At 42.7% G+C, this 18,391-nt stretch overlaps 1 pseudogene; it reads left to right on the plus strand.

The window, feature by feature from the left end:
* Positions 1–10,628, plus strand: part of LOC119320949 — a 14,251-nt pseudogene extending 3,623 nt beyond the window's left edge.
* Positions 10,629–18,391: the final 7,763 nt, after the last annotated feature.

An 18,391-nucleotide genomic window follows, 5' to 3' on the forward strand; every position in this document is an offset into this window, starting at 1 on the left:
TGAGATCTGGCAGCGGGATCATCCAGATCCCGGCAAGGATGGCGGCGACCCGTGCACGAGAGATGGAGGTCTTCTATCAGATCTGGGTGAAAACCTGCTATTGGCTATTGCCAAGGCCGACGATGGCGACGCTGTCTGCGTCGTTCCCTTCCTGAAGGCATCGCCATGGAGAAGTTCAAGGCCACTCTCTGCTACCTCCGGGGGAAACCCTAGATCAGTAGATCGGATGACGGCGGCTCTCTTGTGTCGTTTCCCCCCTGGGGGCGTCATTCTTGGAGGTGCACACGGGCTCGAGGGACTAGAGGACGGCGACTTTGGTGGAGCGGTGCTTCATCTTACACATTGATGGTGGCGGATCTCGGCGGCGTGGCGCTGTGGAGACTCGGCGTCTGATGCGCGGAGATGGACTCGTGCAGGAGGAGGAAGTTGTCTGGCGTCTTGGTGGCGTTGATGGCAGAGTGGCCATGACATAGTAGAAGCCTCAATATTTGCTCTGAAGACAGACCTATGGAAGATGGCGGCGACGACACATGTGAGTGCGTCAGACCGGTTTGTGCCCTAGACCCCGTATGTGGCTCGGCTGGGCCTCTGGCTTTTGATGATAGGTTTAGGTGAGTGGTCTGGGTATTTGGCCCAGCTAGCATCCCTTCATCATATGGATAGGAGTAGTGGCATATGTTGCCAAGATGGCGGATTCAGGCATATTGTTGTAATACTTTGTAAAGTCATCGAGAATAATCAATAAAGTGGCCGCATGCATATCCCAGATGCAGAGGCCGGGGGTCATCCTCCTTTTCTAAAAAAAAAACTAAAGGATATACGGCCATTTTACCCGAGCATATGTGCACGTTTTGTTACTACTCTGTACTAGTACATTACCCGCCCCTGCATCTCATGATGCAAAAACTCCTCCAGATGTAAAAAGTCAGTTAACCCTGTGCGTTCTTCTTCTCACTGCTGTTGTTTCACGAATACCCTGCGAATGAAATCCTGGAACCTCCTCGAGTAGAGCTTGGGGTCTGCAGCAGAAATGCAGCCAGGTTTGACCTGGAAAGACTTGTAGGCGTGCTCCACCTTCTTGGTTATGTCGTAGTCTTGCAGAATGTCGATTATCTCGAAGAAGAGGTAGACATCACACGCTCCCCCGCTCGGCGCGGCTATGAACAGGTGCCTCTCGTTCAGAAGGAACTTGTCGAGCATTCTCTTCGAGCTGCCCTCCGCCTGGGCGGGAATGTTCATTCCCAGCTGCATAAATGGCCTCCTGCGGGTTGATAAGGGCTAAAGGCAGGGGGCAAACTGCAAAATGCGTGGCGCTGACCGGCCGAGCCGAGCTGGCTCCACACGGCGAGTTCTAATTTGATCAGGACCAAACTTGCACCTTCATGACAAGTTGAAGGATGAAATAATCAGCTTTTTCAAGTTTAAGAACCAAACCATTACCTCCATGACAAGTTCAGGGACCTGTGATGCTATTACCTCTTGTCTGAATGTCCCTATTAAAGAACAGTATGACAACGCATCCTTTGAGCAGGATAACTTTTGGGAGATGGGCGACACAGGTCCTTGTGGACCTTGCACAGATATTCATTTTGATCGTATTGGCAACCGTGACGCAGCTTCATTGGTCAACAATGATGACCCTACATGTATTGAAATATGGAATCTCGTGTTTATTCAGGTTAGCATGCTGTTTTTACCAAACTCATATCTTCCTACATTGTTGAGCTTTAAATCTCAATAGTCAATACACTGCCGGTTACTCTGTTTCTTTTTATGTGTGCACGCCTATTTGCTTTTTATCTGTTCTACTATGCACTGACATTTGGATATTTTATTAATACCCAGTTCAACAGGGAGTCAGACGGTACTTTGAGATTTTTGCCAGCAAAACATGTTAACAACAGAATGGGCTTCGAGCGTTTAACTTCTATCCTTCAGAATAAAATGAGCAATTACGACATAGATGTATTCATGCCATTGTTTGATGCCATCCACAAGGTATTTTATCCAGATGCACACTTGCAGCTTCTTTTGTGCTTGTGAGTTGTGACTGCATTATGAAGCTGAAGTAATAAAATTGTTGCCTAAAGTTAATGATATTCATTATTAATTGGATATGCATTATGAATGCAGCTGGCAGGCGCTGGAATTCAACCATACTCTGGTAAAGTAGGATCCGATGATGTTGGGAAAGTTGATATGGCATATAGGGTTGTTGCAGATCACATAAGAACCCTTTCTTTTGCTATTGCTGATGGTTCTCAACCTGGTGAGCTCATACTGTTTTCGTTGGGGACACATTATTTAAAATGATTGCCATCCATATAAGTATTATTTAGTTGTGTAAACAGATGGATAATAATAATAGTACATCTAAATGCCTTGTTAGTTGCTTGCTGCATTACCTCCTACACAATAGGATGTTTAAGTAGCTCTATCTCATATATGTCCACAAGTGAGAATAATAAGCTTGTGCGCTTGTGTTATTTTGGTTCCTCAAATATAAGTTATTTGAAATTTATCATGCTCCCAAATTTTCTCTTACATATGTAAGATAATTTTTATTCAAGATATGGATGTGGCACTGGAATAAAATGAAGTTTATGGGCATAATAAAGCCACCAATTGTTTGTCATTTCCAAGACCTGAGTTGCATTTCCTGTTTTAGGAAGAAATGCATTAATACCCTTCATGTAAATATGAAGTCATGCTAAATTTGTGTGGGTTTAGTTCATTGCGAACCATTTTTTTTAGATTTCAGATGGGGCCCCACTGAGGAATGTTGTTTAGCAGTATTTTTACAATGTTTCAGGGCTTTGTTTTGTGTTATACAATGATGTTTCTTTGTTCTAATAGGAGTTTTGTTGTAGGCAATGAGGGAAGAGAGTATGTTCTAAGGCGTATACTTAGACGTGTTGTTCACTTTGGTCATAAAAAATTGATGGCAAAGCAAGGATCTTTTAGCTCGTAAGAACTGTAACCTGCATCTGTTGTATTCTGTAATTTTTCGTTAATGGTATACTTTGGATAGCCTTTTGACTTTTGTTTACTCCGGATGCTAAACATGCAATGTAAGGCTTATGAGGATGACTGTAGAGATGTCATATGACAACAAGAAAAGAAAACTATGCCACACAAGATTCTAGCTAATTTAAACTATGTTCTTGAATCTGGTATTTGATATGCCATTATTTTGTATCTTTCTTGTACAGCCTTGTAGATGTTTTTGTCCGAATGACGGGTGATGTGTTTCCTGAGCTGAAGGACAATGAAAAGATTAAAGATATAATTAAAGAAGAAGAGGCAAGCTTTGAGAACACTCTAGCGAAGGTAATATTGGTTGCCAGGAGTATTTGCATATCAGTGACATCAATTTGGCCCAAGTGATGTTTGTTGAAGTAATTTCATTGGCTCATTGCAATCAAATCAGAGTGTTTGCACACTCTTAGGCAGTGTTTTATCCTTGTAAACATGTGTAGTCTCAAAGAAATTTAGCTAGTTTGTTATCATATAACCTAAATTTCTGTTGTTGCCGGAGGCTCTGGGCCAGTTTATACCTTGTATATTCTGTACCGTTGTTTTGCTCGTGCGATACTGCTAAAGGCTTTATATATATAATATGTTAACGTGTTGTGCTGAGTAACGAGGTAGTGTCTTGTTTTGAGGCAACACGTTAAGGAACACATCCAGGGTGATAGTTTCAATCTTGGTTTACATCAGCTTAGTTCAATCACAATAAATTTTTTTTAGAAAAGGAGGATGACTCCCGGCCTCTGCATCTGGGAGATGCATACGGCCACTTTATTGATTATTCTCGAGGACCTTACAAAGTATTACAACAATGTGCCTGAATCCACCATCTTGGCAACATATGCCGCTACTCCTATCCAATATGATGAAGGGGTGCTAGCTGGGCCACTACCCAAACCACTCACCTAAGCCTAACATCAAAAGCCGGAAGCCGAAACTCATTTGGAAGCCCCAGCCGAGCCACATACCGGGTCTGGGGCACAATCCGGTCAGACGCACTCGTGTGTCATCGCCGCCATCTTCCACAGGTGTTCAGATCATATTGAGGCTTCTACCTTGTCTGGCCACTCTGCCATCGACGTCACCATGACGCCAGACATCAACCTCCTCCTGCGCGAGTCCAGCACCGCGCATCGGGCGCCGAGTCCCCATTGCACCACGCCACCGAGATCCGCCGTCATCAATGTGCAGGATGAAGCACCGCTCCACCAAAAAAGCCGCCCACTGGTCCCTCGAACCCATGTACGCCTCCACGAATGACGCCCCCAAGGAGGAAACGACACCAACGCGTCACCGTCATCTAATCTACTGATCTAGGGTTTCCCCGGGAGGTAGCAGATAGAGGTCTGGAGCTTCTCCACGGCGAGGCCTTCAAGAAGGTAATGACACAAAAAAGTGCCGCCAACGTCGGTCTTGGCATCAAGCCGAGAACTAGGTTTTCACCCGGATCCGCTGAAGGAACCTCCATCCAGCATCATGTGCATGGGTCGCCGCCGATCTGAGCCGCCGCACATTGAGGTCGCACTGGCCAGATCAGATCTGTCCGGAGGGCAACCCACACATGGCGCCGACCCAACCCAGGCCCTCCATGCCGCCAAGGGCCAGAGGCGCCAGGGCCTCCACCACGCGTAGCTGCCCTGCCACCCATGCGGCCCAGGACGGCCAGCACCGCCACGTCCCGTCGACGGCGCGCGCCCACCAAAACGGTAAGCCGCCGCTCCTCCACCGCGAGGAAGAGAGGAGGGGACTGCCGCTCCCTGGGTCCGCCGCCCCAGCATCCAGCGCCACCGCGCCATAGAAGAGGCCGGAGGGCCAGATCCATGCCGGTAATTAGCATACATGATAAATTGTTCTCATCTTTTCAATGAAATGACCATTAGTAATCCAATTTATTTGGTTTCCACATGGGCATGATTCTGTTTATCATGCTTATATTTTAAGGTTGGTTCCTACTAGGTGCCTTGCTATTATGTTTCATTATAGCAACAGAGACTAAGAAAGCTTACAGTTGAAGTTTAGTTGACCGTTCTTTTCTTAGAACCATCATAATATGTATTGTCCGTTCTTGTGGTTGTTCAGGTGGTTAACTGATTGTGATGTTGGTGTAATTTTCAGGGATATGAGAGATTTAAGAAAGCTGCAGATGCTGTCAAGGAGAATGGTGGGGCAGTACTTAGTGGCCAGGCAAGTGCTTTGGTTTTGAATTACCACCGTATTACTTGATTTATTTTGTTTTCACTAGAAGATGTTTGCACCTAAGCAGACTTTAGTATATTTGTTGTCTGAGCATGTGTTGTGTTATCTCATGTTGATGTCCATTGACAAGTGAAAATAGTTAGGAGATGATATAAATTATGAAGTTAGAGACAAGGTATCCTGATTAATAAGATGCATACATTTCATATTAAAATAGTTGGAATAGGTTCTTATCCTTGCTAGATAGCATTGTCATCCATTTTCATTAAGTGAAGACTAATCTGAATATCTCTAGACTTTCCTCCCTCTCTAGTAGGCCTCAGAGCATTATTTTTAAGGCTTCCCACCTTGGACGCTTAGGTGGCAAGGCGCCCTGATAGTGCATTGCAGTTTTGCCCACCTTAAGCGCTTAGGTTTCAGGGCAGTGGGTGCTCACCTTAGGTCGCCTTACCGTCTTAAGAACAATGCCTGAGAATCTAACTATCCTGTCATGAAAATGGTTTGCTGTCAGGGGTGAAAATGGTTCGGATAGTTCACGGGCAACACAAACTGACCGAACCCCTTAAAATGACATTAGGAACCAGAACTTGGATGTCTGTCGGATATGTCGGTAGTTATTCTCAGATGTTGTTTCAAATATTGTGTAGGAGGCATTATCCGGTTAACTTGAACATATTCTCTATCGTGTCATTCTAATTTCTATTAGTTCCTTCGTATTCGAGAAACATGTGAAAAACTAAGGAATTTGACTGTTTGGTAAACTTGATCGGTAATGTGGAATAATTCTTTTCCTTGTCCTTATTTTAAGAATTGAGTTGACTGCATAGAAACATGTCTCTTAGATCATACTTCGGTTATGTTTATCAATGTTCTGTTACATCCTGCTGAAGTTTTCAAGTTTATATTGCTATCTTGCATGTATTGCAAGTTTGCAACAGTTATTTGTACTTTCAGGATGCATTTGTTCTGTGGGAAACCTATGGCTATCCAATTGATTTGACTGAGGTTTGTTCTTCATGTTTTCATCAGTAAATCTTATCAAATTAATTTGACAGTGCTATATTTTCATGCTTACGCTGTTGTTAAAGCTTTTATTGTCTGTTTTTCTTGGTATCGTCGTTGTTTCCTATCTCATAGGTCATGGCAGTTGACTTTGGGCTATCTGTTGACATGGAGGGTTTTAATGTTTCTATGTAAGAAGCAAGGCAAAAGGCTAGGAATGCTTGCTACAAGGTTGTATTTATTCCTTCTTAAATAGTATAACCTAATTCTTCACTTGTGGTCTTTTATGATATCCAAGTAATATTCCTGCTCTTTGTTGTTTAATAATGTTGTAATTAACTAAACTGAGCATCTCTTATATGCCACTGATACTCAATTGATTGGGCAACTTTTGTCTGTTACGGTTTATATATCATACTTATTTCTGATTTTGTTATATATGTTTTTCTTGTAGGCTGGCGGCAAATCTATTGTTCTGGATGCTAATGCTACATCGCAGCTGCGCAATCAGGGGCTTGCCAGCACAAATGATAGCCCAAAATTCCAACACGAGGTTAGATTATTTATTTATGGTTTGGCTATTAAGCACAGTTCCTTCCAATATTCAGTGCCTGTTTGGGATTTTATAGAATTTCATTCTACTTTGGCCCAAAATTTTACAAAGCGCCCCCCCTCTTCGAATCACCTTCAAGTTGTGAATTTACCTGGCTACTAGCTTTGATTGTTCTTGCACTATTCATATTTTGCCTTGTGGTTAAACACTTGTATATTGATTATGGCTGATGTACCTAAAAACATTTTGCAGGTACATAGCAGTGTGGTGAAAGCTATCTATACTGGCTCAGAGTTCATAGCCACTACATCTGGTGATGAAGATTTTGGTCTTGTTTTGGAAAGCACAAGCTTCTATGCAGAACAGGGTGGTCAGGTACAACTTCACTTTCGACAATGTCATGTTGGTGTAGTTGAATGAAAATGTCAAGTGCAATCACCTCTTGAGTTGCAATCATGCAATGAATTATCAGCTCACCTACTAAATAAGCATGCCATTCTATTTATTTAATGTAATTGTCATGTGGGCCATTACTACAGGAAGAAACCTTATCTGACATCAGCTTGATTGTTACCTTAGTTTGTGAGTTAGATATTTTCTATAGTAACTATTGAGCTGATGTCTAATGGGGTGTCCTTTTGTAGCAATGGCCCCACATGACAATAATTTTGTTGATTTTAACATAATTATTTTGGTTGGTTCATTACTTCATTAGTAAAGTGACACATAATTTCTGTTTGAAAGTTATTCTTTGATTGTAACCAGAACAAAAAAAATGATTAGTGCACCCTGGAGTGATACCTCCCGTTGGTTGAAACTTGATTGGTATTCCTTGTTATTTCTTTTATGTCATCCTAGTAATCTACAGCACTCATAAATAAATGGTTGAAGTAATGTTTTTGTCATTACACCATTTCGAACACCACATTACGGTTGTATCCAGTCTCACTCTGAGGAAAATAGTGTTGAGGGCTTCAAAGTTGCCCATAGAATACATTGGCTTCAAATTTTCAATCAAAATCTTACAAGCTAATACCCGTACATTGCATAACAAACATTGCAATTTACGTTCAACAACCATGGATGTTTTCTCGTTTATTTGAAGTCACCGTTCTGCTATGGTCGTTTCTTGTTCTACTTCAAATGCGTACATGTAACCTCTATCCCGTGTGGAGTTTGGGGTTGTATATATGAACTTTTCCTCTTTTTAGTGAACGATATGGAGCTCTCATGCATGTTCGAGAGTTGCGTCGTGCATTGTATGAATCTCTTTTGACATGTTGTATGATATTTCTGGATTAGATCCATGACCCTAGGAGTATAGAGGGGCCATCTGGGTCTTTTACTGTGAACAATGTCCAAGTGTTTGCTGGCTATGTCCTGCACATCGGTTCATTTCTGGAAGGGCCTGACTCCAAGGCATTGTCTATTGGCGATGAAGTCAAATGCAAAGTAACATTCTTTACTGATTAATTTCTTTATACCGATCAGTTAACCTGCTAAATTTGCTAGATTACATTGAGATACTTCTATTACTCTTGGTAGGTTGATTACACACGGCATACTATCATTGCTCCAAACCACACATGTACCCATATGCTGAACTTTGCTCTAAGGGTATGTTTTCAAACCTCTCCGATTTTACAGTGCATGCCTTTTTATGTATTCATGATGGTTTCACTATTGCAAGTGTAGGAAGTACTCCCTCCGTCCCAAAATAAGTGACTCAAAAATGAGTCAATTTTGTACTAAAGTTAGTACAAAGTTGAGTCATTTTTGAGTCACTTATTTTGGGACGGAGGGAGTACTTGGTGACCATATTGACCAGAAAGGTTCCATTATTCTTCCAGAGAAGCTGAGATTTGATTTCTCCCATGGTATGCTGTGATTCTTTTTATATTGCATCCACTTTTTGCTTTTCCTTGGCTTGTCAACTCAACTGTTAGTACATAACAGGGAAACCTGTTCAGCCTGAAGATTTGAGAAAAATTGAGGATATAGTGAAGAAGCAAATAGAGGATGAGCTTGAGGTATCTGCACAAGAAATAAAATTAGCTGACGCAAAGCATAAATGGTCTGCGAGCTGTGTTTGGTGAAGTGCGTTCTCTTACCCAGCTTGACATACCATGTTGTCATATCTCGTTTGCCTGCCCTGTTGTCTTGTGTTAATTCATTTTACATATGGATTGTGTAGATTTATCCTGATCCTGTAAGAGTTGTATCGATTGGTCGCAAAGTGGATGATCTGCTTGCAAACCCTGAAAGCAAAGAATGGTTATCCATATCAACTGAGCTGTGTGGAGGTATATTTACTACTCTGTTCTATGTAATACTCCCTCCGTCCCAAAATAAGTGTCTCAACTTTGTACTAACTCTAGTACTAACCAAAATAAGTTGTACTAAGGTTGAGACACTTATTTTTGGACGGAGGTAGTACTACATATTTGTGTTTATGTCACCTAACGTTTATGTATGTCAGGCACACACATTTCGAACACTAGAGATGCCGCAGCATTTGCCCTCATATCTGAAGAGGGTATCGCAAAAGGTGTTCGGAGGATAATGGCTGTTACTGCTGAGTGTGCCTCACAGGCTATGAAGTTGGCATCATCTATCGAGACTAATATCAATGAAGCATCTAAACTGGACGGAGCGACGTTGGAAAAGGTACTAGGCTTTCCCCATTTGTGCTTGTGTCTCTTAGTGTGAGCTATATGTTTGTGATACTCTAATAAATTGGATATTATTAGAAGTTATCGTGATTTTTGTTTGTTTTCTTAGAAATATGATGTCCTTAACCTTTATATGAATAGAAGATGTCAGTTGTACTTTATACCCATTTCCTGCTGATCTGCTTTATATTAGATTGTATCTAAGAATGACATTTCTTCATCAGAAAATTGGGTCCATCAAGAATACACTGGATGCAGCTGCTATCCCAGCTGCAAGAAAAGCTGATCTAAAAGGCAATGTCTCAAAGTTGGAGGTCTGTAATTGCTTCAGTTCATTTATCACATCTTGTCAAAGAGAGAATATTTAAGATGTATTTGGTATTCTAGTATTGGTAGTTAAAATGAAGAAAGCTGATTATAGGTGTTGCATATATCAGGATCAACTTAGGGAGGCGAAGAAGAAAATGTGCAAAGAAAATATCCAAAAGGCTGTCAAGACTGCCATAGATGCCGCAAAAGCTGCTGTTTCTGATGGAAAATCCTTCTGTGTTACTCATGCCGATGTGGGTCTTTATACCACTGCTATCCGGGAAGCAGTTGTCAAAGCCATGGACCTTTTCAAGGTCGGTACTCCAAACCGTTTCTGTCTAGTAGCGTTCCCATCATCTTAAAATAGCCTATAGATTCAACGTAATTTCCAACTTGCTCCAACAATTTTATTTATTTATTTTATGAATGATTACAACACTAAATTTGTATTCCTTTTGTCAATCAAATCTTTGGATGTGCTGGTGCCACCAGGGTCTGCCGATAATGGTATTCAACACAGATGAGGCATCAAACAAGGCTGTCATTTATGCGGGTGTACCTCCGGACGCACCCAATGGGTTCAAGGTGTTGGATTGGCTTACGCCTTCAATCGCGCCACTCAAGGGGAAAGGAGGCGGCGGCAAGAATGGTCTTGCCCAGGGCCAGGTGAGGAGGCATCATTCATTGTTTAGGCATCTAAACTTTGGTCAAAGTCTAGTACTAGTAGTAATTATGGTTACTAGCTAATACAATATGTGAATAATCCTGCAATGCAATCTCATATTTTAATGCAAGGAAGTGATGGTTCCCGAGTCAAGGAGGCCGTGGAGCTTGCTACCCAGATAGCATCAATGAAGCTGAGCTGATTTGTCAAGACTGGCCTGATTTAAAAGTGTCTTCTTCAGAACCAGGGTGGACGCGACATTCCCCATCCCTGGCACTGGCAGCGACGACAGCAGCATACCTATGGTGGTTGAGAGCCAGGAAATCGGCTCCGAAGCATCTCAGGACCCTCGCAGCTGGAGTTGAGGAGCAAGCTAGGCACTTGTAGGTGTGTTTGTTGTTGTTTAGGGTGCTTCTGAGGATCTTCTTGTAGCCTTTGCTGCTACTTTGTATGTAACTAATTTTGTATTTGCTTGCTTTACCATTCTTATTAGAGTAAAATGCATCATAAGTCCTACAACTATGCGAGGCGTGTCAATCTAGTCCTAAAACTTCAAAAGTGCAGAATTGGGTCCCAAATGTTTTCAAGGCGTACAACCCAGGTCCCAAACTCGTTGCAGCTGGGTTGACTGGCAGACATGGCGCTTGGACCATTGCCACCTGGACCCGTTGGACCCACCCAGTAACCGGCACAACATACATTTGCAGCAAAGCCCTTGGAACGTGTTTCATCTCATTCTCACACCCCGACTCTTTTCCACGCACAAGAGGCGGCAACCTGGAGGCGACCGGCGACCTGGAGGCGACCGGCGACGTGCGTGCTTGATGCCTGGCGACGAGGGGTGTAGAACCTGATCTGGAGTGGCGTTCTCATATGGCGGCTCGGGTCCGATGGCGCCATCGCGGCGGCTGCCCAACGACCATCCTCCCGATTACGGTAAGAACCCTAACCCTAATCCCTCCTGCCCCAACTTTGGCTTAGAAATTTCAATCGAATAGTGCGATTTGGGCATTAAGGCATACATATTGCGCCGGTTCAGTCCAAATTTGTTTATTAATTTGGTGATTGAGATGTATTCCCCCTGTCCAAATCTGTATGTGTTACATATTGTGCCGATTCAGTCGTAATGTGTTCATTAATTTGGTGATTGCACAATTTAGTGATCAAGATGCTCTGTTTTCCCTTAATAGGACCCGAACAGGAGCTCTTCTCAGTAGAGATTAACCATGGGGGTTTCTTCGTCTGCTTTGGAGCAAGCAAGAAATACATGGATTGCAAGACAGATTATTTTGATCATTGTGAGGTTGAAACCTGGTCGCCACTCTGGATAACAGATTTCGTGCAACAACTTGGTTATGATCCAAGTAAAGTGCAGTGTTTCTGGTTACTTCCTGGCATGAATTTGGATAGTGGGCTGAGAATTATTGATAGAGATGCAGACTGCCTTAGTATGACTGCTGTTGTGCCAAAGTTTAAACATTTCAAGCTGTACATGGATCATGGTGACATTTACTATGAGATTGCGATGGATGGCATATGCATAGTTGGATCACCTCCAATGCCTGCTGTCATGAGTCTTGGGAAGTCACAAGATAGAGGTTCACATTGCTATGTTAGATGCAGTCCTAGGATGGAGAGCAAGACACAAAAAGGGAAACTTAATATGTCAGCTCGTGAAGTGGAGGAAAACAATGACAGTGATAGTGATGATAGTGACAGTGATTGTACTTATGCAGGTTGGGCTGACTCAGATAACGACTTCAATAATGATGACGATAATCTATTTGAGGAGTGGGTGGATGACTTCAGTAAGGATGTTAGAGCAAAGAAGAAAGCAACACAATATGAAAGGGATAGTGACTATGACACTGACGAGCTAGAACTGCCAGCTTCAAAGAATGAGGGAAACGAATGAGAACATGAAATTGTTATAGAGAAAGGGAAGAAAAAGAAAAGGAAGAAAGTGAAGCTTAGGTCCTTCAAGCCAGAGGAATCAGAACATGGAAGTGGTTTCTACAGACTTTAAAAGAAGATCTCCACATAGTGAACACAACACCTTGGACAGTGATGAGTGATAGACAAAAAGGACTAATTAATGCTGTAACTGCTCTATTCCCTGAAGCACAACACAGGTTTTGTGTAAGGCACCTATATCAAAATTTTGCAAAGAAGTGGAAGGGTGAGAACTTGAAGAACAAGTTATGGGCAATTGCAAGGTCCTACAATGAACTTGACTGGAAGAAAAATATGGAGGAGATGAAGGACTTAGATCTGGAAGCTTATGAGTATCTACAAGGAATTGAACCAAGTTCCTGGTGCAGGGCATTTTTCCAAGAATTACCAAAGTGTGATCTGCTACTAAACAATAATTGTGAGGTCTTTAATAAGTAAGTTTCCCATTGAGATCTCTTTGGAATATTGTTTTCATTCTACTTTTAGAATTAGGTGGGTTGAATTTATATTGTGAACTAAAATTGTTTTGTATCAATGAAGGTGGATACTTGATGCTAGGGAGCTTCCTGTCATGAGCATGTTCAAAAAAATCAAAAATCAATTGTCGACAAGGTTTTATAGCAAGAACAAGGAAAGTGAAGAGTGGTGTGGAACCATATGTCCTAAGATCAAAAAAATACTTGATAAGAATGCAGAGATGGCTAATAATTGTCAGGCCTTGCCTGCTGGTAAAGGCGTCTTTACTGTGTTGGGACTGATTGGTGAGTACAAGGTCGACATAAACAATTACACATGTTCATGCAAAGCTTGGCAGTTAACAGGCATACCATGTAGACATGGCATATCTTGTCTCAGAGGTGAAAGAATCAAACCTGAGAGTGTTGTCTCACCATGCTATAGTATTGCAGCTTTCAAGCAAGTATATGGTGAAATTATTATGCCTTGCAGAGACCCAAGAGAGTGGGAAAAGATTAATGATGTTCTAGTTTTGCCACCACTGTATGAAAAACATGTTGGGAGGCCTAGCAACAAAAGAAAGAAGAATCCTGTAGAGACTGATGAAGGCAAGTTGAGCAGGCATGGTGCAATTTCTTATTGCAGTATTTGCAGGTCAGTTGACCATAATAAAAGAACTTGCCCTAAGAAAGGAGTACAAGGACAATAGACTGAGGCAGTGCAACGGGAGCAACCTGAGGTAGGGCAAGGTCATCGAGATGAGGCAGGGCAAGGGGAGCAAATGCAACAAGAGGAGGCAGTACAGGGACAAACCTCAATTCCTAGTCATATTGCAAAAAAGACCAAATTACCAGTGAAAAGAAAGATTATTTCAACTGCTAAGGTAACAACTACTCCCTCCGTACGGAATTACTTGTAGCTTTATTACTTGTAGTATGTATCTTGCTAACTCACTCTCCAGAATTAATGTTATCGCTCTTGAATTGTAGACCACATCTTCTGCAAGTGCTGGTGGATCTGGTGTGACACAAGTCTATGATCAGAACGTGTGTATTGGACATACTAATGCAATCTGTAAGTCCTTTTGAACTTTTGAACAACTCATGCAAACTCATTCCAAAACTGATCTACTATATGTTTGCACATTCAGTCACAACCATCCCAATCTTCCCAAGCACCAAGACCTCTTCCTGAAAATCATTTTCTTGCAAGCCAAAGAGATGATCTGCCAGTGACAAAACAAACTACAACAATAGTCCATGTAGCACCAAAGAAGAAGAAACGTAAGGAGAAGATCAAGGAGAAGGAGAATGTTCTTCCTAGGAAAAAGAAGTAGGAGTGAACATGCTGGACATAACTTGGTTTCATTTTGGACAGAAGTTGGTTTCATTTTGGACAGAGTTAGTTAGGGCCTTCTGAAAGTGGAGGCTTTATTTTGGCCTTATGTAATATGGTACTGCATCATGCAGAGTGCAACCCAGTACCACATTACATAGTTGCTTCATGTTATGTTCCTGTAACAGTACTCCACTATTTATGTAATGACACTATGATGTGCTACTTCCTGGAATTCTGGTAGTTATCATCTGTTAAGTTGCAAGATCATTGCCTAGTAACTGAGTGGGGAAAGGACTGTGGCTGAAGAAGGCAACTAAATAAATGGGGTCAATTGCAAAAGATCTCAACCGCCAGCGGCGGGAAATCTCCCGCCACACACCCTGGGTCCAGGTGGCAATGTTCCAAGCGCCACGTCTGCCAGTCAACGCAGCTGCAGCGAGTTTGGGACCTGGGTTGTATGCCTTGAAAACATTTGGGATCCAATTCTGCACTTTTGAAGTTTTAGGACTAGATTGACACACCTCGCATAGTTGTAGGACTTATGATGCATTTTACTCTTCTTATTAATAAAGATGGGCTATGAGGAAATTCACTGCCTCCCCTTATCGGACGCTGTTTGTGGGCGCAAATTACTGCATTTTGCTTAGGAAAATGTTCAAAATCACCTGGATGATTTCTATATTTACTCGCGTAAACCTCCTCTCTCGAGCGACATGCTTTCATCCCCAACCTTATCTCCCTTCCCACTCCTCCTCTCCTCCTCGTCGCTTTTCCCATTCCCTGTCTTTCTTTTCTGCCACACAAGCTCCAACTGCGAGCTAGAGTTCGAGGGAGCACGCCGTGCCGGGAGGGAACCCACCAACAATGTAGGCGAGGCAGTTCCCCCCTGTGACGGTGGTGACGTCGGGTGCTGCGGAGCGATGTAATTTGTGTTGCAAAGCAACATGATTGGTGCTGCAACCGGCGGCCAAGCCGGGGACCGAGCTGCAATGTAACGCGCTTGACGCCGAAATGTGTCTAACGCTCTTAATTCTGCTGCCATTACCGATCTTGTTAAGATTGTTTGCTTGCAAGACTTTCAGGAAACAACACCACCTCCAAGAGTAACATTTACCCAGTCGTGGCCTTTATCTCATCAGCATCACAGACCCAATTCACATCACTATACCCTTCAAGTGCCGATGGGTATCCGGTATAGTGAAGTCCATAGTTCATAGTACCTTTCAGATGGCGCATAACTCTTTCAATAGCATGCCAATGTACATCATCCGGTTTGGAAACAAACCGGCTCAGTTTGCTCACAACAAACGCGATGTCAGGCCTCGTTGCACTCGCTAGGTACATGAGTGAACCAATAATTTGAGAGTGCCTCAATTGATCCTTAGCCGTGCCTTCGAACTTTCAAATCAACATACTAGGATCGTATGGTGTTTAAGATGGTTTGTAGTCTGAATATCCAGAACGACTCAACACCTTCTCAACATAATGGTACTGCAGTAGTGTAATCCCACTCTCATTATCTCTAAGTAGCTTGATGTTCAAGATAACATCAGCCACACCAAGGTCCTTCATCTCAAAGTTCTGAGATAAAAACGACTTAACCTCCTCAATCACTTTGAGGTTGGATCCAAATATCAGTATGTCATCAACATACAAGTACAATATAACTCCTTCGCCCCCACCATGGCGACATTATACACATTTATCAGTTTCATTAACAATGAAGCCAACAAATGTCATAGTTGTATTAAACTTGCCATGTCATTGCTTAGGTGCTTGTTTCAGGCCATATAAAAATTTCAGCAACCTACACACCCATCCTTCCTGACCATCTATCACAAAGCCATCTGGCTGTTGCATGTAGATTTCCTCGTCTAACTCTTAGTTCAGGAAAGCCGTCTTAACATCCATCTGGTGGACGAGAAGACCATGTGAGGCTGCCAATGAGAGTAATACCCGAATGGTGGTCAGTCTGGCCACAGGTGAATAAGTATCGAAGAAATCTTCCTCTTCTTTTTGGTCATAGCCCTTGGCCACAAGCCTAGCCTTGTACTTTTCAATCGTACCATCGGGTCTAAACTTCTTTCGGAACACCCACTTACATACCAATGGTTTGTCACCATAGGGACGTTCAGTGATCTCCCATGTCCCGTTAGCCATGATGGAATCCATCTCGCTGCGGACCGCATCCTTCCAGTTGTTAGCTTCTAGAGAGGCATACGCTTCTGAAATAGAAGTGGGGGTATCATCCACGAGGTACACGAAGAAATCATCACCAAAGGTCTTTGCAGTCCTTTGTCTCCTACCCCTACCAAGGGTTTCCTCATCATCCTCCTCAGGATTTTCACCATGTGTTTGTTCATAATATTCCATGGGAATGGCAGGCTCAGGAGTCTCCTCGGATTCCTGTCTAGAAGTGTTTTTGAAAGATGATGCTAAAGCCGGGGCTTGGATGATCTTGCGTGATCATGAAGGAGCAGTCATCTTCGCCGTGACTTGGGTGCTCTTTAATTGTGGTGATCCTCTGGAAGCGGAGATGGCGGCCATAGACGAAGGGCTTCGACTTGCGCTTCACCGGTCCAACTTGTCGTTGGTTATGGAGACGGATTGCACTGAGGTGTTGAAGATGGTGCAATCTAAAGATGTTGAGCACTCGAGGTATGCGAACCAGGTCAATGAAATCAGAAGGATTCTGGCTCATGAAAGGAACATTAGTCTAGCTAAAATCAGCAGACATGCAAATGTAGCGAGTCACATCCTTACTTGTATGGGGCGCTCGCAACGGCGCACAGCCTGTTGGCTTCGAAACTCCCCTGTGGAAATACCTAGCATTGTCATGTCTCAATGTACTGACCGTGGGCTAATGAATGAAAAGTCCCTTTCCCGCAAAAAAAAAGGTCAAAAACAAATTAATTTAAGTTGTCTCATCGACATGCTCTAGCAATCTCAACCCATGGGCTCGCCATTGTCGCACATGGAATACATTTACGACTGTTTATCCATTTTGTATCCAACTTGGCTCTAGTTTACTTTCTACACACAATAATAAAGCTTTTTTTTGCGGGATCACAAAGTAAAGCTTCGGTCACACAAAAATCAAATGATGCATGTTCGCCAAACCTGTATGGTCCCTACAAACATGAAGTCTTTGTTACAACTAAACATGCTTCTAAGAATTAGTGCATTATGCTTCGTATACAGTTGAATAAAGCTTCTTTCCCACTGGAGAAAAAAAATGCTTCTAACACACTGTAATAACTTATGCTTTCAACAATGTTAGTGCATTCTGCTTCAACCATTCAAATTTAATTTCTGTGTATACATTCAAGCAAATTCCATTCACCATGGAATCAAAATCTACAGCCGATATGGAAGCACGGTTTGATGCGTTGAAACGAAACTATTTGGAAATGATTTCCTTCTGAATTGAAGCAAATCTCAGTTGCGATGGAAGCAAATTTGAATAGCATCGGAAATAAAATTTCCTTCCCATGAAAGCAAAACTGCATGCATGAAGTTTTGCTACAGTTGGGGAAGGCACCGTACGTGCGGGTACTTCTGCGGAAAATTGCCGCTGAGTGCGTGTTGTGGGCGAAGGCAGGGATCATCCATGGCGACCTCGAGCCCTGGGTGGCCGAGATAGGTGTGTGGGCCGATAGGGAGTAATCCAAGTAAGGGTGGAGTGCGCTTATGTGTGTAACGCGCGCTTTGTAAACTGTGGATGGGGCTTCTTTACCCCTCTTCTTCTTCAATATATGATACACACACTCGTGCGTATTCGAGAAAAAAAAGTTTTGCTACAGTTATTAGTGACCTTGATGAATGTTTAGGGCCAAAACGTGTTTAGCACGCACAACACTATATATAATTATTGTGGTAATTATTAGTATCCAATTTGTAGTCGTCCTGTTATTATTACTATCCAAATAGTATCATTGTCCTGTAATTATTACTATCCGTAATTATAATTTGGCGATTAAAACTGACCTAAACAAACGCTCACTTCCTCCGGCTAGCACCCCTCCGCATACGAATTCGTCGCCTATCACCCGTCAATCCGCCGCCACAGCTATGCATAAGTTGCCGCCGATGTATGATTACTAGTTCTTGGGGCGCCACCCTGTGGCGCCTCTTGAGGTGTTATTGGGCGCACTAATCAAGCTTTCGTAGTTGTTAACGCGCTGACAGTGTAGACAAGCGACAATGGTTAAAGATATA

Source organism: Triticum dicoccoides, chromosome 6B (assembly GCF_002162155.2).
Source record: "Triticum dicoccoides isolate Atlit2015 ecotype Zavitan chromosome 6B, WEW_v2.0, whole genome shotgun sequence".
Classification (NCBI taxonomy): domain Eukaryota; kingdom Viridiplantae; phylum Streptophyta; class Magnoliopsida; order Poales; family Poaceae; genus Triticum; species Triticum dicoccoides.